This window comes from Podarcis tiliguerta (genome assembly GCF_965153285.1).
Source record: "Podarcis tiliguerta genome assembly, chromosome: 1".
Lineage (NCBI taxonomy): Eukaryota > Metazoa > Chordata > Lepidosauria > Squamata > Lacertidae > Podarcis > Podarcis tiliguerta.
In genome coordinates, this window is record NC_139534.1 from 32623744 (window position 1) to 32648608 (window position 24865).

Consider the following 24865-nt stretch of genomic DNA (forward strand, 5'->3'; position numbering starts at 1 on the left):
TCAGGGCCAAAGTAGATGAGATGCTATTCACAGAATTGTTCACTGTGTGAATGGTGTCACACCTAATTTGGCCTTCAGGGCTCTGTCTGGAACTGAAGGGAGTCGCTCAGTCAGCCTGTCTATTGTAACTGCCTTTTGTAACTTGTTTAGTATATTAAATCTCCTCCCATGCACTGTATGGTTTGACAGGCTTTTCCAAAATCCTCTCAAACTATACTCTGTAGGCACCTTATTGAAGAACGTCTGGTGAATATCATGGTGATTGTAGAGGATAGGGAATTTGGTGATGTCTTGTTGAAGAAGAGTGCTTGAGTTCCGAGACAGTTTCTTAGTCAGAAAAGGACAGACTTGCTTTGCCCAATTTCACTTTGATTTTAGTTCTACCCTAAGCAGGAGGAGCTCCCGTTGCTCGGTCCCTGCTCCTGCCAATCTAGCAGTTCAAAAGCACGTCCAAGTGCAAGTAGATAAATAGGAACCGCTCCAGCGGGAAGGTAAATGGTGTTTCCATGCGCTGCTCTGTTTCACCAGAAACAGCTTAGTGATGCTGGCCACATGACCCGGAAGCTGTACGCTGGCTCCCTTGGCCAATAAAGTGAGATGAGCGCCACAACCCCAGAGTTGTCCACGACTGGACCTAATGGTCAGGGGTCCCTTTACCTTTAAGCAGGAGGGTAACCCGCTTGTCTCAGTTCCCAATGAAGTTCTGATCTTGTGCTAGTGTAGTTTTTCAATGGTGATGAGGATAAATCACATTTCAGTAAAAGTTGGTATGATGTCAGGGTCTGCTGGAGAGAGCAGTACAAGTATTTGGAGAATCATGACAGCGTCAATTAAAAAACATTGATCTGTAGAAGGTGCGTAGATCATTGATAGCAGAAGGTCGATCATACAAATGGAAGAAGAGCCCTGCTCACCTAGTCTAGTGTCCTGTTCTCACAGTGGCCAACCAGATGCCTATGGGAAGCACACAAACAGGACATGAGCACAACAGCACTCTCCCCACTTGTGCTCCTTAGCAACTAGGTAAAAAAAGGTAAAGGACCCCTGGACAGTTAAGTCCAGTCAAAGGTGACTAAGGGGTTGTGGCACTCATCTCGCCTACAGGCCAAGGGAGCTGGCATTTGTCCACAGACAGCTTTCTGGGTCATGTGGCCAGCATGCCTAAACCGCTTCTGACACAACAGGACACTGTGATGGAAACCAGAGCGCACGGAAATGCCGTTTACCTTCCCGCCACAGCCGTACCTATTTTTTTACTTGCACTGGAGTGCTTTCAAACTGCTAGGTTGGCAGAAGCTGGGACAGAGCAACGGGAGCTCACCCTGTCATGGGGATTCGAATCGCTGACCTTCCGATAGGCAAGCACAAAAGGCTCAGTGGTTTAGACCACAGCACCACCCGCATCCCCATCCCTAGCAACTAGTATTCAGAGGAATACAGTTTCCAATACTGGAGGAAGTACACAGACATTGTGGCTAGTACCCATGGCTTTCCTTGTCCTCGATGAATTTGTCTACCTCCACCCCTTTAAAGCTATTTGAGTTGGTTGGTGGCCAGTGTTATGACTCCATCTTCCGATTATGAATTCCATAGTTTATCTATGTGATGTGTGAAGAAGTACTTCCTTCTGCCTGTCCTTAAACTTCCAGCCACTGTGGTCTAACGCAGAGTGCGCAAGGCAGCTTCCTAACTTTTGAAATCCTAGCATAACAATCAAGGATACTGCACTATTACAACTCTATGCAATTAAATACCGTTTCCACCTAGTGCATTTTTCTTGCATTTGGAAATGCCGCTGGGGGTGGAATAATCTAATGGGACTTCAGCCCTTTGTCATGCCATCTAGAATTGTGGAGTGACAACAGCAGAACATTCTACTTCCTATATAACCATCCTTAACATTTCTTTCAGTGTTGTTTGTGTGAAATAAAATATTCTACCTGAACTTGAATTGCCTTTCATTTTCAGGGAAGGAGATGAATTTATAGTTCTTGCTCTAAACTTTTATCATCTTCTTTTTATAGGCTGGTGCCACCGGGATTGTACAAGTGGTGACATTAACTATTATAACCGTAGATGGAAAACAGAATTCAACATTTCGGTAATGATTGTACATTAGCATTTAATTTGTGATTTATCATTTGGGCTTTAGTGCTAAATCAGCTAATAATAATAACAATAATATTTTAAAAAATCCCAATATGTCCATGTTAAATAAAAGAACTGTGCTTAGAAATAAAATGTCCTGAAGGATATTGGATTAGAAGGCACAGAGTTTATATTTAATTTCTTCCTATCAGTTGCTGCCTGTATAAACTCACAATATGTCTGGATCTACACAGATCTATGCAATTGGATAAAAATCTTAATATCCTATCTTAAATTTTTATCTGTTTGCAAGGATTAGCCCATTCCACTAATTCATGGAGGTCGGAATCTTAGCTATTCGGCTGTTCCTTACTTAAGACTGCATCCTAAGGGAAATCTTGCAGTATCAAATCCAATTGTAAACATTAGCAGTTAAACTGTACAGACTTGCTTCATTCCAGAAGAAAATGATATTGCATTAGGAAGCGGGCATTTCTTTTGCCAACTGCAATGAAATATATTTTCCTCATAAAAGGCCTAAATGGAAGACTGTCATCAAATTGCAGTGAGTGATGGGCTTGGGGTTCCTGGAGGAGTAACTATATTATGCAGAGACATGGTACTGCTGCCAAAACACCATTCCAATACTGAGTCCTCTCTTTCCCCCCACCCAGGAAAATATATTATTGCTTACCTCATGCTAACATCTCGTCACTGCATGTTTCCTCCAAAACATTTACTTATTTAAGAAAACCTATACCCTGTCTTCTTTTCGTGATCACTGTGTTCATGATGGCTCCCAGCAAATTAGAAACCATTCCAAAATGTGTAATAAAAATTTCGTTTGGGGCCTGGAACAACCCAGAGTTTCTCAGAGTCAAAATATGAGAAACTATTATTTGTTCGAACTGTGATTCAATAAAACCAGGATCAATCTGTGGTGTGTTTTTTTTATTCTAGTTTGAACAAACCACAGTTTTCAATATTCAGATGTAACAAGAATCTGCACTTTGTTCCCAACTGGAAATTGCAGCTAGGGTACAATGTGGCAGCCAGATTACTGAATGGATTTCACAAGTCTGAACATAAAACTCCAGTTTTGGCCCACTTGCACTGCTTCCTGGACCAATTCAAGGTGCTGGTTCTGACCTATAAAGACTTGCACAGCTTGGGATGCCAACACCCTATGGACTGCCTTTACTCAATGAACCTATCTGGACTCTGAGATCCGAGATCCAGTCCAATAGATAATTGGAGGGTGGTAATGGGAGAATGAGCCTTTTTCTATGGTAACCCCTGATTGTGGAATGCCTTCTCCAAGGCAGGTCTCCTGGCACTGACTTTGTCATCTTTCTGGTACCAGGCAAAGGTGTTTTATTTTCCCAAGTATTTGGATAACATTGATAGCCAGGCGTCTAGTGGCTACTGGTGTTCATCCTTGTGGGTAGGTGTAGATATTTTGTGTTGCTTTCCATGACATTCTTTTGAATGACACTCTTTGATCACGTTTGGACAACTGGTTTATTGAGCATTCATCCTGATTTGCGTCCAGGGAGGTCAGACTACATTAGCTATTCAGTGAGCATACATTCTGATTTGTTTGCAAGGAGGGTAGATGAGGTTGCATCAGCAGGGCTTTGTGGAGTTGCATCCACAGCCATGTCACTCAACTGCAGCCATGGTGGAAGGAGCAGGACAGGACAACTGAATCTGATGCAGAGCGATTGCTGTGTAATTAGATCTGGGTTGAGCCCGATGTCATCACATAATAGCTGGCTCAGCCCCATGCTCCATCCTTGAACTTCCCCATTTTAGGGCACTCCACTGGCCCCCACCCATGGAGATACTACTCGTAGATCCCCCTCTTGCCTCCTCCAGTTGGTGGAAGGGAGAAGCTAGCACCAACAGGCTGGTGCTCGCAGCATTCTTTTGGGGGCAGCAGCTAGGAGGCTGGCTTAGATGGGAGAGCTGGGCAGATCTCCATTCAATCCACCAACTTGACATAAGTGGGGGTTAGTGTGCTGTGTTAATATTTTATATTTGCATTGTTTATTAAATTTCATACGCATTCTGTATTATTGTAAATTCCTTTGGGGTGCCTATCTCTCTCTCTCTCTCTCTCTCTCACACACACACACACTAAGGAGAGGGAGGAATGTGCAAGCTAAACTGGACCACTGGAATAGTACAACCCTTGAATACGACCAAAGCTTGCTCATCCTAGAAAAGCAGTGCTCCATAGAATTATCTACCCTTATATGGGGAAGGAAGGGAATCTGATATTGATACAGCCACTTCCTGAGTCCACAGACTCCTTTGCCCAACAAAATGTGGCCAACTCATCAAGAGAGACTCCCCATTATGTTGCGATGAATTCAGATTTCATGGGAGAAAAATACTCTCTATCTAGAACTATGTAGTAGCAAATAGTAACATCTTTTCTTTCTTTTTTTCTGGAAATCAGTTTCAGTGCTCAGGTTGTTTGGTCATTTAAAATACCTGGGGAATTGAGAAGTAGCCTTTCGACAGCTCTGAGCTTCCCTTCAAGTGGCGTATGCAGATGAGTGCCCCCTTGATGTGTAACAAGAGGGCTCTGCATCTTTTTTAATAGCAACCCTGATGGTAAGACATGCCCTGAATAGCAAAACATACTTAACTACAGTAACTAAATCCATATACTAATAACTCTCCATGATGCAGAGTATTCGGCAGATGTTTTCTTTCTTTCTTCAGCACATGAAGGTCTGATTCCAATGTCTAGTTTGCCGTTGCTGCTTTCATTAGGAGTTGTATTGAAGCGGTTGTGTTTGTTTGTAAAGTTACTGGGTTGCATGGCTCTTATGTTGTTGTTACACTGTAAAATGCCCTGTGGCCTTTTGCCAAATGGCGGCACGTAAGTTTCTAAATAAAATCCCTCCCCCATTGTTTTTCTAGATGCAAAAGCTTAGGGAAAATGTAACCACTGAAATGGTATTGCTCAGTAGGGGTGTACAAAATTGAAAAACAAAATTAACACACCTCCGTTGGTTGGAATGTGGACTCCTTCATTCCCACCCCCCTTTGCTTTTGTTTTTTCACAGTTCTTTTATCCAGTGCACCTGAAATTTGTAATATGCAAATCTTGTCTGGTCAACAACATTTGAAATTCCAGATTTCCCAGATCTGTGTGAAGGTGTGTGAAATCAGTGTTACCACTTCAGTGCTGGAGGGCATAGGTGCCAAATCTAGATTGGGATCCCTTGGCCCCCTTCCCTAATAATTTTCATCTGGGAGCACAGCACCCTCAATATTGACTTCCCCCACCCACCTGCATACCCGCCTCCTCCTGGCTGCCTCCCCACAGCCAGGTACCGCCCTCTGTTTCCAGCTTGCCTCCAGGATGAGCAAGGAAAGCATAGCGGTTGCGGCAGGCGCATGTAAGTGTGTGGTGTGTGCATGTCTGTCCTCCACCTGGCTGCCCAGCCTTTCTTCCCCTGCTGGCCTGCTCGCTCCCTCTCTCTGTATGGCTTACTTTGATTGGTTACTTCCAAGTAAATACGTCTAAAACTTAGAACTGCAATGTGGTCTTAGGATGACAATCCTAATCACCCTTGGTACGGGGTAAATGCCATTGAGCTCTACAAGATTTACTTCAAAGTAAGACTGTGTTTCTTGAGTTTGCCATGCGTGGGTATGTCTAATATCCTCCTGCCAGTGCTGGAGTGCTTTCCCAACTTTCCACCTGCACCAAAGTGATCAAAATCCTTTCCAAGGGAAATTTTTCCCCTCGCTGGCACTTAGACACGAGGCCCAGGTACTCCAGAGATCTTGGAGGTGGCTCTGTTTACATTTTTACCTGTTTTTGATGCTCTGATTCATTTGTCTACATAATTAGGTGTGGTTGGGTTTTTTTAAGCAACAATTCTATCTCGTTTTCAATGCTTTCTTAGCCTCAACCATGACTTTTAATCAGAAAGTGTATTATAAATACATTTAAAAAATAAAATCTATGTGAATAGGACTCCTTGGGAGAAAATCTTGTTTGGGGTTCCAAAATCTACACTCAGTTTAAATACGCCCCCGGCCCTCTGTGGAACTGTGCTCCTTAGCCATAATAGCTATGAGATCCATAAAGGAAGCATTTCCTTAAGAATGCAGTACACATTACCATAATTTTCTGATGTAACAAAGAGGAATTCAGAAAGAGGTATCTCTCCACCTGGCTGCTGTGCTGGGAGCATTCAAACTGCATCGTTATATGATCATTTGCATAAAGGTGAAATCACTGCACTGTAAGAATTTGTAAAGGCACTACAATTATGATTGTGTAGATGTGGCTGTCAGCATTTTCGGGATCACTCACTATGCGACCTAACATCTGGAAGTGATGAGTGCTCTCGAACTCTGCAGGCTTCACTGGGAATTGAATGTAGTTTTGAGTACACTTGCCCCCACCCAGAAATTGGTCAACACCTTGCAAGGTGGAGCCCTGTGCAGCATTGACACTATCAACGTTATTCTATACCAGCCGCAAATGATGTTACCTACCAAGCTGAATTCAGCTCGTCTCAGCCTTGTAAGGTAGCCTTTTCGGACGATAATAAACTTGTTTTCGATTCCTACCCAGAACTGTAAAAGAAATGCAGGGTTGTTAAGCAGCTGCAATATAGGTGCTGGTGGTCTGCGCTCAACTTAGAATCATAGGATTGTGGAGTTGGAAAAGGGGCCATAGGGTCATCTAGTTCAACCCCCTGCAATGCAGAAATCACAGGTAGCAATTGGTGTAATGAAAGTTGTGCAGGCTTGTTCTATCCCTGTGTTGTAGCATATTAAGTTTTCTTTCGCTATTCAGAAGTTAGGATACAACCCCCACCTTCTCTCCTTCCTTTCCCCCCTTATTCTTTTGGAGGAATTGCCACTGGCTACAGAAGAGACATGAATGACTATCTGAAATTCCAAGTCTCAAATTTCCCGCAGCAAACGGGACAACACTGGAGCACACCATTTAAGGGCAGCATAATAAGGCACAATATTTGTGAAAAAAGCATTTTAGATTACTTTTTTTCCCATAAGCTTCTGCAGACAGTTTTTTTTGGTGTGTGTGCAGCTTCACACATCCCATGGAAATACAGCATTTCAGGAGCCGTTTAATCCTTAACTGTGTATTTAATGAGTTTCATACAATGAACACTTAATATTATTTTAGTTTTGTGTCAACACAAAGCACATTGGTTTGTTTTCACAAGATATAAAATCTTGCCGTCCTCCCATATCGGATCCTCCTGCAAGATAATTGACCACAATGCGAGTTACAGCCGGAATCCTAAAATCAACGTTGAGGGCAAATAATGAAAGGAAATGTCAAATATTTCACAATAGTGCTTTCATATAATAAGAATGCTCATAAAGGACCCAAGCCTGTTGAATTATTTGGAATTTGTCTGCTGACTTGAGTGGGTTTTTTTGTCAGCCTCAAGAGGAGAACTGAGTTATGTTGGTCCAGTTAGTCATCTTGGCTGTAATCCAAGACTCGAAAGATACAGTGCAAGTAGGCCCAGGCAGGCTTTTCATTCGACGGTCTTCTGTGCCTCTTTTTAGCCCTCCCCCCCATGTTAGCAGTCTGCTTGTCAGTTCAGTGGGGGAAGGTATTCTGGTTGTGTGAACGAAATTTTGAGGCTGAGGCCTTCCTGATATTGTTGGACTACAACTACCATCAGCCATGCCCGTTGTCCATGCTGACTGGCAGGGGTGGAAGAAGGGGGTGCAGTGGGGGCGGATTGCCCTGGGTGTCCTTGCTGAGGGGGGTGACATTGGCGGCATTCCCCCTTTCCCCTTCGTTTTGACAGCTGGGAGAGGCTTGGGAGTAGCAGGCGTACAGTGCGCAGAATGTCCGCCATCTGTGGCTTGCTCTATTAGGGTGTCTCTCTCTGCCCCCGGCTGCAGGGCGTGTGCTATCCTGTGCCTGGGAGGGCACCCTCCACCCCCCTCAGGAGCGCCCCCGCCCTGGGCAGCATGGGCATATGTTCCACTGCTGCTGACTGGGGCTGATGGAAGTTGGGAGTCCACAATATGGTGACAGATTAACCCCTCCCAACTCTAGAAAGATGCTTGGTATAGCGCCTGGTATTTGTGGCCAATTGGGGTACCCCAAATTCAAGGCTATCAATAGCATATCTACCATTACCAGTTTAACCAGAATATGGATGACACCATTTGGCAATTGTATATGCTGGGCATTTTCCTTTTAAAAAAATAATAAATCATTTTTATTAAGTTTCCCATTTTAACAATCCAATCAAATCACATTGAATGTTCCAAATTATACAAATACATATCAAATAGCCCAAATATTCTGCCTAAATTATAATTTTTTTTGTTGGGACTTCCCATGCTTCATGTTCGGGGGGGGGGGGGGGGGCTCTGATCATGTCATATCTCTGCTGCCTTGAATAGTCTTTCCAATAGTTCCTTTAAAATTTGCTGGGCATTTTCCATTCCATTATATCAAGGCTGAACAATATATGAGGCAGGCACTTCTGTAGTGCAATTAAACTGACTGAAGCTAATACAGAGCTTATACCAGCAAATACTAGTTAGACCCTATCCTTCCCAGTCCACCACTGCTACCACAAATCTGGGGCAAAGTAAATTTTAGAAGGTTGTGATACTTGAGCTACACATGCTTGGTGATGTTTTTATTTTAGAGGGCTAAAGGGTGTTTTCCTCGCTTTCTAGTGATTGCTGTGAATATGAGACCAAGCTGGAAAGAACTGAACCTTACCTTGATCAGCATGGCTCAGGTCAGTGAAATATTATTTGCTGACTAGATACATTCTGTCAAGTGTTTGTGGTTTGTTTGATTTTAAAGCGCCAAGTTTCTTCTTCCATAGAAAATATATATTTTGTGGTATTCTTAACTCTGACACCCCCCCCCCACTTATGGGTGTTTGTGGTTTAGGTGAGTAGGTTGAGCAGTATTCCTTGGCTTCTCAGCTTTTCCCCACCTGAAGATAAGCAAGATACGATGCAAAAAATACAAACTTCATTACCTTAATTTGATTTCTGAGAAACCAGCCTGCACCCACCTTTCAGCATTTTCAGCCAGTCAATGAAGTCCTAGCAATGACTGATGTGTAAGTAAGCATATCTAGACGAAGAGAAGCCTGGAGTTGAAACACCCATTGCTGGAGCCTAAATCATCTGAAGTTATATTTTGAGTTAATAGGGTATTTCCCATGCATTATGATGGTGAGTTAGCCGTGAGAAAATAGCATCTCATTTATTCAGAACTTTGATTATGTGCATGTTTTTGGTCGTCTGGCAACCATTCAGATTTGGCTTTTGGTTGTGAGACAAAAATGGAAGGGTCTCAAGCTGGTACAGGAAGAGAAACGAAATAACACAAATCATGCTCAATCAAAGGGTAGGTGTTGATTTTGTAAATAAGGAGAGATTTGTCTGTATAACCACAATACATAGTTCCAAACTTCCCTCGAAACCACTGGTTGGGAGGCATTCATTTTGTCATACGCATTAATTCAGTCGGCACATTACAATGTTAAACTAAATGACATTATTACAAAGCTGTGCTAAGAAGTGTTGACAGGTCCATATGGTAATTTTACAATGTATAATGAACACAGGCTCTTTTCTTGCAGAAATTTATAGTTCAAATCTATACCCAGGATATCCAGTTTTATTTCCAGAAACTTAAATTGACTTATTACGATGTAGTGAATGTATAAATTAGTTCCAGTAGTTAAACTGAAACATTTCCCTACAGACTCAATTAGATTCATTAATCTACGGTGTAGACCTGTAAACGGTCCATTGTTCTTTCTCCACTCCCCAAAATGTCAAAAACTATTTCCCAAAGTATAAAATATTTTTCTTCCAAAATTATTTTAAATGGAAATAATTGTTAAATATTTTTAAATCCCAGACCCACACATTTCTAATTGCATCACCCATTTTTTTCTTTTCCACTAGAAGAGGGGGGGGAAAAACTGTAGCTAGCTCTTGCCTGATAATTTAGTGGGATGCTGGCTTGTTTCAGTGTTCCATTAAACTTCAGGTGTACCATCTTCTCTCTCTTTTTAAGGATCAATTTCCATGTGCACTGCGAGGAATAAATCAGCTGGAAAAGACTCCTGCTGTTTTCATAACCTGCGGCATATATATCATTACAAACCTTGGCATGTGATTGGACAGAGGTAACAGGAAGGCAAAGGGATTAGCCAATCACAAGACTGGGAAGAGTCTGAGTTTAGGGAAAGCTGCTTTGCACATTTTAGAGTTCTTTCCACTTCCACGAATGAGGGGAGAATACAGGAGTGCAAACAATTTTGCAAAATTAGGGAGCCAGAAGATTTCTTAGGAGCCATATAGGTGAAAAATCCTGCTTCCAGACCTGTGTAGTAGAAAGTTAGATTCCGTTTTCTAGGGTACGAATAGCTAGTGGGTGCCTGGATTTCTACATCCCTGTTATAAACTATATCTCAAATCTTTGTTGTTGTTTAGTCGTTTATTCGTGTCTGACTCTTCGTGACCCCGTGGACCAGAGCACGCCAGGCACTCCTGTCTTCCACTGCCTCCAGCAGTTTGGTCAAACTCATGCTGGTAGCATGAGAACACTATACAACCATCTTGTCCTCTGTCGTCCCCTTCTGCTAGTGCCCTCCATCTTTCCCAACATCAGGGTCTTTTTCAGGGAGTCTTCTCTTTTCATGAGGTGGCCAAAGTATTGGAGCCTCAGCTTCAGGATCTGTCCTTCCAGTGAGCACTCAGGGCTGATTTCCTTTAAAATGGATAGGTTTCTCAAATTTATTTTCACTTTATCACAATCTTATTCCCTGATGTTTTCAAGGAGTCTTCATTCTTCATTCACATCTCCTAACTTTGTAGATTTCAGCAGGGGTGGGCAATCAGCACAGTGTAAGTGGATGAATGTGTTTAAAATTCCACATTTGGGCAATCCCTTTATACGGCCAACCAAAATGTCACAAAATCATATGCAAGCTTTTAAGCTTTCCAGAGCTCTTCAACAGGCTAGATGGCAAGCAAAAGGAAAAATATACAGGGTGGGGAGGAGAATACATATATTTGGCTGGTGGTGCGACCATCTCTGTCTGCATTTTGTAAAGGGCTTATGATGAAGTGAGGGAGGAGGCAACAAACATTCAAAAGGGTGTGTGTGTTTTAGATGCTGTTCAGATATCAGGTTGCCTAGAGGTCTCTTAAGAAGCAGAAACATACAATAATGATTCCCCTTTCTATGCAAAAGCAAGAACCAGCCATTCTTTTTTAAAAAACAACAACAACTAGCATGGCCTTAAATTAATCTCTATCTTTGTGAATACAGTGGTACCTCGGGTTACATACGCTTCAGGTTACATACGCTTCAGGTTACAGACTCCGCTAACCCACAAATAGTACCTCAGATTAAGAACTTTACCTCAGGATGAGAACAGAAATCGTGCTCCGGCGGTGCGGCAGCAGCAGGAGGCCCCATTAGCTAAAGTGGTGCTTCAGATTAAAAACAGTTTCAGGTTAAGTACGGACCTCCGGATCGAATTAAGTACTTAACCCAAGTTACCACTGTACAAGAACAATTTGTTGTTTTCCTGTTGTCCAATTCCAAACTTGTGTGTATCACTTAAGAATAGCAGACAAGCCTGAGTAACAGCTGGTTTTTGTATTCATGTAGCTAGAGGGACAGTTGTTACATGTATCTATCTTTCTGCTTTAACGATATGCCTCAGTGCAGCCGGATACATGAATAGCACCTAATACAGTCCCATTTTTTTTAAAATAAAAATGAACATTATTTTCACAATTAATGAGTAGTACATACATCAGCTATGAATACAGCCCCATTTGAATGTTAGTTGCCTCCTCGTACAAAATTGTGACAAGAGATAGCTTCCTCCACCCATACCTTTTCATATTTGCTTATCATCTAGCAGATTAAGAGTTGTGGAGAAATCAAAACCTTAACAAACAAATGTCCCAATGTGATTTTTATTGGGACCTGTCTGGCTTCAGTTCCAGCTTGCTCACCCTCATCCATCTGGGTACCACTTCCTTCTTCAGAAGTTAGGCATCCTTTGTGAGATGAGTAGATAGCAAAGAGGTGGAAGATACTGTAACCTGCATATTGGTGATACTTCAGTTCAAATATTCAGAGGAATTATCCTAGTGGTTGCTGCAGCCAATATCCATCAGCTCTTAGTTTACCCATTACAATTTGCTCATAGGAACATACTCTTTATTAATATTATTATTATTATTAATAGTCAAGCCATCTGACTGGGTTGCCCAAGCCACTTTAGGATCTCTAAGAGATTCTGCATGAAACAAAAAGTACCAATTGAGCCAACTCTTAGAAATTTATTTGCCTTTAATAATTTGTAGCCTGCTTTTATGAGAATTTCTTGAAAGCAAATCTTACCAGATTTAGTTCTCACCATGCCTAACACTTATCCTATGCACACTTGGGAATAAACCCAATTGCACAGCACCATTAATTGCTGAGTAGACAAGACTGTGCTACATGGTTCCTCCTTAAAAATGTATGCAAAGATGTTTCTGCACTTATTATTCAAATTCTTGGTTCTAATGCTCCCTGCAAAACAGTTCATATTTATCTCAAGTATTTTCCAGATTACTTGTTTTAGCAGTTTCTCCAACAATCTCCCCATTGTAACTTTCAAGCAGACTCTGCAAATAAGAAGCCTCAGCATGTGAATATTGACTTTCTTTCTGTATCCACTAGGCAGATACAGGCATGAAGAACATTCAGTGAGATTAGATGACTCAGAGTTTCAGATGCTGTATTAATATTTTCCAGTTGGAGCAAAAGACTAATGTACTGTGAACTCTCTCCATTGTTATTTTAATCCACATTACAGATCTATTCATCTAAATATTTAAGACTGTGATCCTATAAACAGTGAGTAAGCCCTGTTGAACTTAATACACCTTTTTATAGTAGATATGTATAGGACGGTGTTGGTGTAAGTGTACTTCTTAAAGTTGGAGTAATAGGACAGGCCACTAACCCAACCTGGTTCCCTCTGACTTGGTGGCTTCCATAGGCGTCCTCTCATGTCAAAGATTGTGGGTGCCCATAATGTAACGCAAAAGTGTGATGCCACACGCACATGCCCTCCTTCGTGTGCCTTCTCTCTGTGAGGTCCAGACGGTGGCAACACAAGAACAGGCCTTCTCTGCAGCGGCTCCCCGTCTGTGGAATGCTCTCCCCAGGGAAGTTCGCCTGGTGCCTTCATTATACACTTTTAGGAGCCAGGCAAAAATGTTCCTTTTTAGCCAGGCCTTTGGTTGATCTGATTTATATCCTATGCCCTTTTAAAATGTTGTTGTTGGGTTTTTTTTGCGGGGCGGGCTATTGGGTTGTTTTTATTTTTATCATGTATTTTGTGGTTTTATATCTTGATTTTATTCTGTGAACCGCCCTGAGACCCCCAGGTATAGAGCGGTATATAAATTCTATGAAGAAGAAGAAGAAGAAGAAGAAGTTTTTTTTCTTTAAAATGTTTAGGGGTCCTCTCATTTTGACTCAAGAAAACCACCATTTTATAGTTCAAATTAGGAAAAATAAATATAGTAAATACACAAAAGTACAAAGATTCACAAAATGTTTAGGGGTATGCATACCCCTGCGTCCCCCCAGAAAAAAAGCACTGATAATAATACACGTGGTGTGTATGAGGTCACACACACCAGACAGCAGTGGCAGAAACACTTCTTCCTCCCTCCCCCTCACAGATCAGGAGGCAGCAGTGAGGCAGAGGTGGACAAGGCGGCTGGTGGCAGTGGCTCTTTCTCTTCTGCCCTCATGGACCAGGAGGTGACGGTGGTGGAGGAGCAAGCAGAGCCAGACATGGCAGCTTCTTTTTCACACTCTTAGGCACAGCTTCTTAGGCACTCATAGCCCCCGGGAGTTGGCACCAGGGATTAAAAGGTAGCCCCACATAGAGCCCCACATAGAGCATGCTGTTGTGATCCAAAATGGGTGTAACAAAGCCGTGTGCCATTGTGGTCAAATCAGACATCTCAAGGACTGGGCGCAGCTGGTGCGCTAGATTTAGCTGTGCGAATGTACTCCTGGCCACCACCTCAGGGCTGAGTGCAGGAGCAAGCCCAATATAAAAGGAACAATGGTATTTCCGGGTTGAATAGATATGAAGGAGATAAAGAGAACAAAGTTATAAGTTCAGAAATCTATGGCCAACCAGAGATCGTTCATTAATGTCAAGATTCAAGACTCAGACTTCAGAGTACCAATGTGTAGAAGATGCATAATTTCTGGGTGATCATAAAGCACCTCTGCACCTCTCTTTTACGTTTCACATATAGAAATGCACAGCCCAGGGCAGGCTTGCTTGAACCTCTTAACTCCTCCATTTTTAAATATAAGATGCTCAGTATTTTACATTTTAGCATCCACGGGCAGAAGCTTCAACCAGGTTCGAGTATGTAAGACTCCATGCCTGGAGTTTTTGTTATCTGCATAAATGGGGACATGTATCAAAGGAAGAAATTCATTTTCACTTTGAGCTTAGCTGGGATTTGAATCCTACTCATTTTCTATGTATTGCTGTACATCTTGTTTCTTCTCTTACCAAAGCTCTCGTCCTGAATATAAACTACTGCTAAGCAATCACACTCTGATTCGTTTCATTAACCCACAATTTATGAAATTTGAGATACAGAATTTATGTTGCTATTTTTCAGGATATTGTGCTTTGTAGTTGTCACCTGGGGAATTTCCGGCACTTTTTCTGCCCTTTTGCCATTTTCTGACAACTTTCTTTGCTTAGCAGTTAAAGCTGCATTGAACAATAAAGATCTTAAAGATCTGAGTAAGCAGGCATAGGATTGTAGGGCAGGGGCCACATACACTGGTGATTTTACAATAGGGGTAGTAATAATTGATCAGCTATGGAAAAGCAGCAACAACATCATCATCTACTGTTACCAGCTTGTTTTGCCTTTTTGACTGGTGCAGTCAACATTTTATGGGGACTGCTTTGGTGCTGACACAATCATTGCTGCACCACATTTAACAAGGTACAGTGGTACCTCAGGTTACAGACGCTTCAGGTTACAGATGCTCCAGTAACCCAGAAATAGTACCTCAGATTAAGAACTTTGTTTCAGGATGAGAACAGAAATTGTGTGGCGGCAGTGCAGCGGCAGCAGGAGGCCCCATTAGCTAAAGTGGTACCTCATGTTAAGAACAGTTTCAGGTTAAGAACGGACCTCTGGAATGAATTAAGTTCTTAACCCGAGGTACCACTGTACAAATATTATCGCCTATGCACTTCTTCCAGATATAACACCATGCCATCAATGCACAAGAAGCAGAAATACCTCGGAGTCGCACTCCATACTAACATTATCTAGTACACCAACAGCAAGCAAATGGAGAGCAATGGTATCAATAGCAATTACAGTAATTGTAATTCCAGTGGTAATACAACTGAAGAGGAAAATTACATGAAGAAACTGACATACTAATAGCATTGGTTTGAAGGAACATCACACAGCAACTTTGCTGAAGCTAAGTGGGTCTGGATCTGGTCAGTTCCTTGATGAGAGATCACCAGGGAATCCCAGAGACACTATCTTGCCATCATGGAAGAATGATGCATTATACGAAAGTCAAGTGTGTATACAAAGATCTTAGAAGAGTCTTGAACAGAATAAGAAAATTTGAAAGCCCAAGTGGTTCAATTAACTGCCCCAAAATGCATTCTGACTGGTTGATGTGCATCCTGTCCTGTCACCAGCTTTCATGATGGATGCCTACCTATTCCTTTGGGTGTGTGGTTGTTGCAGATCTTCACACTCAATCACCACCAGCGGGCGGCCAGAATACATATGGCCAGGTGACTGTTGGGGAAATTTCCCTGGCCACCTAGGTAGCTGGCTGGAGTTCCCGCCAGTTCCTGCCTTTTTAATTGGCCAATGAGAGTCCTGCTCTGGAGGGTGTGCCTTTGTCAGAACCACATAGAAAGCACATCAGGTCACATGAGGCACGATAAATGGAGTTGCCCTTGAGATCTTTAAGACTTGTCAAAGGATCGGGGGAGGGCAGGACACAAAGACTGATGTGTTCACTTCAAACATATACCAAAATTAAGGGGATAATTGACCCATATAGGATGCTAGCTATCTTTCATCAGAATGACAGGTTTACTTCTTTGTATCTGATGGAAGGAATTCATCTCATCTCCTTGTGCATCCCCTGCCGTCTCCAAAACTACAGTGGTACCTCTGGTTACGAACTTAATTCGTTGTGAAGGTCCATTCTTAACCTGAAACTGTTCTTAACCTGAGGCTGCCGCATGATTTCTGTTCTCATCCTGAGGTAAAGTTCTTAACTCGAGGTACTACTTCTGGGTTAGCGGAGTCTGTAACCCAAAGTGTTTGTAACCTGAGGTGTTTGTAACCCAAGGTAAATACAACTTTCAGCAATCACGTGACCTCCAGATATTTGGGGCCACAAATCTCCTCAACTGCAGCCATCATGTGCTGGCTGGGCTGATGGCAGTTGTAGTCCAAAAACATCTAGAGGGGGTCAGGTTGGGGAAGGCCAATTTAATAGTTAGCAGTTGGTCCAGATGTATTATTACTGACGTTTCATAAAGGACCCCTTCACAAGTACTCTTTCTGAATTATTTCTTGAAACCAGAGGTTTGGAGACTCTGGTGTGAAAGGAAAAAGTGTTACGGATGTCACCTTTTAAGTTAGCCAATGGATTAAATGATTCTAATATCTGGCATAATGACATTCTGTATGGTCTAGATCACATTTGCGATAGTACATCTGACACCGTTGTAAACCCTGAAAGAATAAGGCTAAGAGAATAGCTTGCCTCCCCACCCCTTTAGCTTTAAACACATTACAGTTGTGAGTGTAAATCACTTGTCAGTCTATGGCAAATGTAACAGTGTTATAATCTGAGTTAGGGGGAAAGGAAATAAAGTATAGATAATCTTTTTGGCCATATTCCTGGCACCATCATACATTGGAGACTGACAGGTCCTTCACTTGAGTGACAGGTGTCCTTTGAAATGCCTGTGAATCAGTATCTGTACAGACTGTTGAAATGCATATTTCCATCCTTATCGTAAAGGAATGGATGGGCAAGATAGGTGCTGTTAACATTGCAAATAGCTCCAGAATTATTCATTGTCAGCTCCAGGCAAAGAATAGGGGGAAAGTTTTATTATTCACCACGCACAATAGCAGGATGCTTAATGATTCTCAGTTACCCTGGCAGAATTGTCTGTCGACTTCAGGCACTAGCAATGGGTGACACAGGTCTGGCCAAGTGTTAGAGCAAGATCATACGTTCTGGTCCCATTTTAATTTCTAATACATTAATCTTTCCCTCACAGATGCACAATGAATATTCCACAGTCTCTTGTTTGTCAGAAGCTGTCTGGCTTTCATCTATTCAGGTGGTTTCATTGACTGTGAAAGCTTGCTTAAAAGGCCTGATCAGTCAATGACAACTGTCTCACAATAGCAGTGCGTAATGCTTCCTTTTTTTCTTTTCAGGCATCTGATAGACAACTTTGACACCTGATCTCTGGGGACCTCAGAGAGTCACTCAGAGTTCTTAAGAGACTTCCCTTACTTTATCATTCCAGAAAGAATTGTCACAGGTGAATGTATCGCACTTTCGCAGGAGCTGAACTCGACACCCTCCTCCCAAATCTATTTCATTTGTGCCGGTAGGTCCCCCCCCAACCCCGGAATTAAAATGGATTAAGTTGGCTTAATGCTGTTTTACAAGCAAGCTGCAAGCGCCACACTATTCATTTTTAAATTTAATCCTTTGTCTTAGCCTGTTAATTGCAATTGTTTTAAGTCCATTATCCCAAGGTGCACATTGTTGCTAGATGGATCCAAATGCTTGTAAGCTTTGTCCTTACTTTTGCAAATACTGACCCTTGAATTGTTAACTTAGTCGATGTCAGTGCATAACACCAGACTTGGGTGATTCATGCTTTAATTTTTTATATATTTTTTAAAAAATCTTCTTGTGCCTAATTAAGTAATAATCAGGGAGCGGGGAGTGTAGCAGAATTAATGTACCCCTAAGATTTTTTTGTTTTTTTAACAGAAGAAATGTCATGATGATGCCGGTGAAACACATTAGTGTTTCAGCTTATACTGGGCTGGGAATTCTTTAGCTGCGCTGTAAAGTACAGCTATTTTAAAAAGTTTACAGAAACCAGATTCAGCACCTCCTTCCTGGGAACTCCTTCCCCCCTTTGCTGTCTGTACTTGAGTTACAAACCAGACTGCCATATCTGAGGAGAGCACAAAACAACAGGAGCCCATGGGGAGAGGCAGAAACTGACAAATTGCCTTTTGTTTGACTAGGGATGCTCCCTTCACATTTCTTTCACTGAAATCTGCAGTGGAACCACCTGCGGCAAATTGCAGAGTGCTCAGCGTTCATCAGGCTCTGGATGTGATCTGCATCCCATCTGCTTATGAGTGTATTACAACTGGTCTGGGAATTTAATTCTAGGTTCAAGGGTGTCCTTTTCATTGGGACCACAGCCTATACACATAGGGGACTTAACTCTTCCCTCCCTAGGTGTGATCCCATATAAGCCACTTGCTGTATTGCGATAAGCAATTGCAGAGAAACTTCATAGCGGTAGCAATGCGAGATTATTTTTTTCTTTCATTGACCGGGAGAGGATATTTCCATCAGAGTCACAGCTTGGTAGGGAAGAGTTAAACTGCTTTCCCATTGGAAGTTCCTACATAGACCTAGGATTATTATTTTAAAAAACGCCAACTCAGCTGCCAGCCATTCAATTTACATAATACGTAGTCCCAGTTCATGGGATTCTGGGAAACTTAAGTGGCTCTGGGGGTGGGGGGAACACCCCATAGCTTATACAGTATTTTTAACTCAGCAGTTGAGTTGAACTTTGTTTCCCCAAAAGCAACTCTATTGAGAAGCAAAGTTTTCATATTGGCATGCAAATGAGTTTTCTGGTTTAATTTTATTTAGAATTTGTATGTACCACACATTAGTACTAGTCAGAGGGTGTGAACAAGGACTGGAGTTGTTCCCTGTATAAAACGTTGTTTGCTTCAAGCCCCCTTTTGGGTAGCTCTCCCTTCCAGTCCACCTCTTCATTTGGCTTGACTTCCCTTTCCCCTTCATCCTTGCCTTTTTGCTTCTTGAAATTGGCCAGAAGCAGAAGCTCTAAAATACAAAGGTGTTCTCCTGGCATTTCCGGCCTGACTGGAAGCAGGAAGTCCTGTGTCTCAAGAAAGGAAATCAATTCTTGTGAGATTGCCAGCTCAGTTCTGCAGACCCAAGAGGATTGGATCGTTCTAATAAGGGCCTGATAATCCTTTTGCTGAAAGAGGCTGTGAACCTTTCACTAATTAGTGTAGCTATTAATACAGTATCATGTCACAAAGCTATAGAACTGAAACTCTGGGACTGTGATTGGATGATATATGTACGTAATAGAATTGTGCTAAATTCCCCAAAGAGACCTATTCTAGACTTTAGTGGTGGGTGGGTGGATTGCCTTCTAAGCCAAGAGAACTATGCAACCATCCACATTCTGGTTTTTGTCTTAAGCGTCAACATCTACATCTTTATCAAAAGGTTATTGTAAGTCAACAGTGGTGTAACTGCATCCCTCCAGAAGATCTTGGACTCAAATTCCAGTCTCCCCAGCCAACCTGGGAGTTTTATCAGCCAACCCTGTTTTAAGTTGGTGAGATGATAGACAAAATGGTTCTGGGAGTAGCACGTGTTGTGGTGTTTGTCCACACTCATGAGCCAACCACATCTGAGATCAGAGGACACGTTTTACTCTAGGCCATATTGGTGCTGCCTTCTCCTTTCATTTAGGTCTGGTTCAATCCCCCCCCCCATCCATCCAGTGCAATTTCCTCTACAGGCACAGAATGGATGTGATGCTATCTCCTCTCTGCTTATTGTACATAGTGACCAAAATTGTGGAGGCTGACCTGCAGATGACCCATATTTAGGTTGTCCTTTCTTATATTATGGGAGCTAGACAATGGATTTTACTTCCTTATAATACTATGAGGATAGCACCAACCACAGTTATGGAAGCACGTTTGTGAGTGAAAGCATAATACATATAGGTTCGGATGAACCCTTTTACACAACATGTTTAGCCAACACCTTGAATGGGTAACAGAGCAGTCCATCTGTCCTGCATGCCACCCTGCCACCAAGCCCAGATACATGCTTCCCCTGGCAGGCAGTCATAGGGCATTCTGCAGTATATTCAGCAATCTGCTCAGGGATGGAAGTGGGAGGGAATCTAAATGGCTTCACCGAATCCTATGAAGAGCCTCCTAGACATGGCTGCTTGGACAGGAGGGAAGGGATTGTGGATGCACATATTTAACTGTTGACTTCATTCCAGTCCAACCAATCCTTGAGTCTGTTCTAAAAGGGTTGGACATAGAGTATTTGGGATATGATAGGGCAGCCATTACTTTCTGAAATATGACAACCCTAGAATATGATCAACCAATCATTGGTGCATGGTGGTTTTTCCTCCCTTGTGACTTCTTCCCGTGGTACTCTGAGGGTGCCTAAACCCAGCCCTCATATCGCATGGTTTGTCTGTTCAAATTTGTGCCTGGATGAAAACAGTATAGAGAAAATCCGCTGGAAATGGCAACCAGGCCCCATAAACTCACTCTCAGTTACAATGACTTTGCCCACTAAATTTTGCCATGTGACAGCAGAGCTATATTTAATACATGGTGGTTTGTTTTTCTATTCAGTTGTGAGCTGGTGTACCATAGTGTCTAAGAGTCTGTGCTACAAATCCGGATGTCTCCTTCTCTTTTATACCTCCTTTTGCTATAAATTTAGTAGGTGGTCTGAATTGTCTCTCAGGATCCCATGGCCCTCTGCCCTGCAATATAGAGATAACAATACCTACTTTACAGGGTTGTTAGGAGGATCACAACAATGCATTATGATCTAGTTCTCACAACATGGTAAGCCAGACTATGGCTGACTAAGACGTTTGTTGTTAGTCTCAGTGCTTTCAACAATGCATTCCTCAAATTCTTCTAGAGCACCCCTTTCTATATGCTGGGTCTTTTGTTTTGCCAGAGTTTGTGTTCCTTTTCATTCTCCTCATTTGCACAATACTTTTGCATTTTGAAGGAAGCCTTCTTGCCTCTCGTAGCTGCTTTCACTCTGATACACAAGTATCAAGTTGTACTGAGAAGTGGTTTAGCAGGTATGGTAGGGGATAGGAAGATTTGCAAAGGAGAAGGCCAGTGACAATACCATGGTCTTAAGAATGGGCATGGAGAAAAAAAAAACCTGCCCCGATCTACATGTCGTGCAAGATTCCAGGGTTTGGGAATAAGGCACAGAGGGAACTGTAGTGGCTTTATTATATATGCCTATCTACTCACATCTACAACCTGAGTCTATGATGGAGAGGTTCACAGCATTAGCACGCCAAGAAGGTCTTACTTCTCCCATAGCCCAAAGCCTTAGATTCAAGAAGAAATCAGCCATGGCTCTCTCTGTGCCCTTTCCATCGCACAACCTTTTTTCTCTCTAGGTCGCATCACATCACAGAACTCTAAGCTCTGGCATTTGTCCTTCTAACTATCTAAGAGCTGGAGGAGAGGCCCAGCCCATTTGCTGTCTGGCACAGAGACCCTCTTCTTGCTTTCTTAATGACCCATCACTTTTCCTTTGTTTTCATAATGGTTCATCACTGCAAGTGATTATCTCACCAGGAAGCTAGCCTGGCTTATATTTTAACACTTGCTGAATCCAGGGCTTCAGTGTCTAGCATCCAGTTTAACACCCCAAGCCTTGATTAAGTTCTAACACTAACTGGATCCAGTAAATATAGGTATCTGACACCCCCAATTGCATAACAATACGTTATGCACTGCTTACTCCCACTGAACTCAGAGGGACTTACTTCCAAGTAAACAAGCATAGGATCCGGCTGCATATGCATTTAAAACCATACATGGAAAAGGTGTCCATAATTTTTCAAAGGGTCTAATTCTTCCATATTTAGGGCAGGGAAAATATTTTAATAATCCTTATCTGCTTATTTTCCCTATGGAATGTAGTTATGATTGACTAGGTGGGGGGAAAAGGCTTTGTTGAACATTGCACTAAAGTTGGCCTCTATACTCCATAAAAGCTCATTATGCAAAGATTATGAACATATAACAATGTGTTTTAAGTGGGTGGCAATGATCCATAAAATTGGTATGGCTAATTAACAGATCAAATCTTTATGAGGACTGGATCACTTTCCATACCCGTTGGTAGTTTAATTCCGGAAGTATTTTACTATCCACACATGTTTAGCAGAATTAAAATAACAGTATAAATGTTCAGTGGGATTAAAACAACACTGAAATGAAACCAAACAAAACGGGTTGGTTTTGCTAATAGATGAACAGAGAATCCCAGTGTTGATATAACATTACACAAAATCTAGAGCAAACACAGCCTGAATCCCAGTCTCATTTCACATGTAATTAACCTTTCTCAATCAAGCTAAGCATCCCTCACACCATCACCACCACAACCTCCTCCTCCTCTTCCATAGCTCAGTACCTGCTTCCCTACTTTTATGAAGATAAAAGACAAGCCTCCATTCACAAGAGTAGTTTCGTATCCAGTGCTTATCATCTGTGTCTGGGTTAATACTTTTTCTCTGATGTTATTTAATTACATCATGTCCCATTGTATCTCAATAATTATATTCACTAATTCATCATTCGCATATATTTCCTTTTCACTTGATCACAGGGTTTGGGCTTTAAATGTTTTGCCATTGCACACATCCATCCATATACATTAGATACTGTTAACCAAAAAAGTGTGCCCACCTAAGCGTCAGTTTAAGAAAGGTTCCTAAAGTATCTGGGTTGTGGAATTGTGCCATGTATTGTTGGGGTTATCCAGATGATCAGCTGAAACAATTCCTCTACTATGACCTTTTTTGCCCCTTTCCTGGAAAGGTCTACAAGGCTAAATGCACAGACTCCAGTGGAATACCCATTAGAGAGGGTAGAATAATGGGACCACTGTCCTGTATTGCCCCTACTCCTTTTTTCTTAAAAAGGCCAGATAAAGCACAGTATCTTACTTGCCTTTCATAGGGAAGGCTGGCATGGGAGTTGAGCTTGACCCATAGCAAGGTTGCTTAGAGAAACCTTCATTGGTTTCACTTCAGCACCTGCCCAACTCAAGGAGAAAGCTGCAGACTGACAGCAAGTGAGGGTAGATGGTCATCAGTGATGTCGCAGGCACTATTCAATTGAGTTGCATCCAACCAAGTTATGCCCACTGTCCTAGGTTAGTCATGGTCCTAAGTACTACGTTAGGCATGCCTATTCTTTTCAACAAATCTAGACTGAGTAGGACTAACGTTGGATCCAGTCCATAGATGCCTAAGAAATCCATGCAACTACATTCAAGGCAACATTCCAAAGTACAACACTATTGGATGTTGCGTGCCAAGAAGATGTTGTGTTCGTAATCAGAACTGATGCCTTAATGGAAGATCTCTGGATCCCATGTAACGGGTGAGCTGATCAGCCCTTCTAAAAGACCTGCCCTTAAACAGATGCTATGAAAGAAGGAGGCAGCTGGGAAAATTCCCAAAAGCCACTTCACCAAAGATCCTTCCTAGCCCTAATATTTATTTATTTAATTTGTATACCATCCTTCATCTGAAGATCTCGTGGCAGTTCACAACTTGATCTATGATAGATCTTTTCATTTGTTTATGTCCCACCTTTCCTCCAAGGCTCTCAAAGTGGGGTACAAACTTCTCCTCCCCCTCATTTTATCCTCACAGGGCAGGGCAGGCTGAGAATAAGTGACTGGTACAAGGTTATCCAGTGAGCTTGGTGGCTGAGTGGGGATTTGAACCCTGGTCTCGCAGGTCTTAGTCCAGCATTCTAGCCACTATACCACACTGGCTCTTTCCCTTTCCTCTCTTGCCAAATTGTTTGCTGGGAGTAGAGTAGAGCAGGCCTTGCCTAGTGATGGAGTAGAAAGAGTTGGGTGTGGCTGGGCAAGGGGAGCTGACTAAGATTCTGGATGCAAAGGCTAAGAGATGTAGCCAACGCAACATCACAAGCGCTGTCTTCTCCAAGCTTTTAGACAAGCTTTTCAAGATGTTGATCGCTTGCAGTGAGTTGGGGCATTTTTATCAAAGGGTTAGTGTAACACTAATAATTTCCCCCAAAGTAAGACCGACAGAGTTCAACAGGTCTTAAAAGGTAAAGGGTAAAGGGACCCCTGACCATTAGGTCCAGTCGTGACTGATTCTGGGGTTGTGGCGCTCATCTTGCTTTATTGACCGTGGGAGCCGGCGTACAGCTCCCATGTGGCCAGCATGACTAAGCCTCTTCTGGCGAACCAGAGCAGTGCATGGAAACACTGTTTACCTTCCCGCAGGAGTGGTACCTATTTATATATTTGCACTTTGACATGCTTTCAAACTGCTAGGTTGGCAGGAGCTGGGACTGAGCAACGGGAGCTCACCCCATCGTGGGGATTCGAACCACCGACCTTCTGATCGGCAAGTCCTAATCTCTGTGGTTTAACCCACAGCGCCACCCGTCTCCCCAGCAGGTCTTACTCCTATGTAAATGTGAATAGGATTGCAGCTTATATCTATATCTATATCTATAGAGATATCTATAGAGATATCTATATCTATAGAGATATCTA

At 42.4% G+C, this 24865-nt stretch overlaps 1 long non-coding RNA gene across 2 annotated transcripts in view; it reads left to right on the top strand.

The window, feature by feature from the left end:
- The window catches only part of LOC310665389, a 40759-nt gene extending 16297 nt beyond the window's left edge, over positions 1-24462 (top strand). Inside the window, exons 2-4 of one of the 2 annotated variants that reach the window (XR_014505449.1) lie at positions 2025-2101; positions 17659-17834; positions 23480-24462. This is a non-coding gene — a long non-coding RNA (uncharacterized lncRNA). Of the gene's footprint in view, positions 1-2024; positions 2102-12908; positions 13019-17658; positions 17835-23479 lie in introns of those variants that run through there. The other variant, XR_014505450.1, reaches the window with a different exon arrangement.
- The last annotated feature ends 403 nt before the right edge of the window (positions 24463-24865 follow it).